Here is a 1,253-nt window from a genome sequence, read left to right on the forward strand (position 1 = left end):
ATTAATTCCGTGAAAGGAATCGAGACTTCCAAATTCTTCACAATTTCCATAAATTTTCCAAGTTGGTCATAAAATTTGGGCTTGGCTTGACGACTTGGAAAAGGAAGTCTAATCACAATGGGCTCCTTCTCCTTGACCTTGTCTTCATTTTTCTTTGAAAATTCTTCTTTTGATGGTTCTCCATCCTTGGAGTTTTGCACAATTTCTTCTTTGTCACTAGCTTCCACAACTTCATCCTCAACTTGCTTCTTCGGTGCTTCATACCTTGTACCACTCCTCAAGTGAATGGCACTAACCGTTTCATGTCTTAGGGGATTACTTTGAGGTGGTAATTACCCCTTTTGTCTTTCTGAGTTTGAAGATGCTAGTTGAGTCAATTGGGTTTCCAACATTTTGGTGTGAGCTAGGATGTTGTTGATGGTGATTTCTTTTGCTTGACTATCCTTTTGCATTTGAGTGAAAAACTCTTGTTGATTCTTTTGCATTTGGAGGACCGCTTTTTGAACATCAAAACCTTGGTCATTTTGTTGATTGTATGGAGTTTGATTTTGGTAACCTTGGTTTTGGTTGTAAAAGGGTCTTTGATTTTGGTTTCTCATGGGAGGTGGGGTGTATGTTGGTTGAGGGTTTTGAACATTTTGGCTTTTGTATGAGAGATTTGGATGGAATTTGGTGTTTTCATTGTAATAGTTTGAATAAGGGGTACTACTCTTGTATGCTTGAAAAGCATTCACTTGTTCATTTGTTCCCCTACATTCACTTTGGTCATGTCCCAAAGTTCCACAATTCTCACATATCCCACTTGGGATTGATGAAGATGCCGTCATGGCATTAACATGATGCTTTGGTGATTTTGAGGCTTCTTCAAGTCTAGCCATAGCTTTTTCAAACTTCAAATTGAAGGTATCAATGTGAGCACTAAGTTGAGCACCCAATTGAGTAATGGAGTCCACTTCATGCTTTCCTCCTCTAGTAGCCTTGCGAGGTCTACTATATTGTGAGTTATGGACCGCCATTTCCTCAATTTTGTTCCAAGTTTGATTGTCATCAACTTCGGTGAACATTCCATTTGATCCCATGTTGTGAATGTTCCTTGAATCTTCATAAAGACCGTTCCAAAATTGTTGTACCAAGAACCACTCGCTAAGTCCATGATGAGGACATGAGCGACAAATTCCCTTGAATCGCGCCCAAGCTTCATACAAGGATTCTTCATCTCTTTACTTAAAGCCCGTAATTTGAGCTCTTAGCAG

General features: G+C 39.4%; 1 non-coding gene across 1 annotated transcript; it reads left to right on the forward strand.

Moving 5' to 3' along the window:
• The first annotated feature begins 1,146 nt into the window (after positions 1–1,146).
• LOC141610327 (small nucleolar RNA R71) lies at positions 1,147–1,253 on the forward strand. The gene has a single exon (XR_012528231.1). It is a non-coding gene; the product is annotated as a small nucleolar RNA R71 (small nucleolar RNA).

The sequence above is a fragment of the Silene latifolia genome, chromosome 10 (genome assembly GCF_048544455.1).
Source record: "Silene latifolia isolate original U9 population chromosome 10, ASM4854445v1, whole genome shotgun sequence".
NCBI lineage: Eukaryota > Viridiplantae > Streptophyta > Magnoliopsida > Caryophyllales > Caryophyllaceae > Silene > Silene latifolia.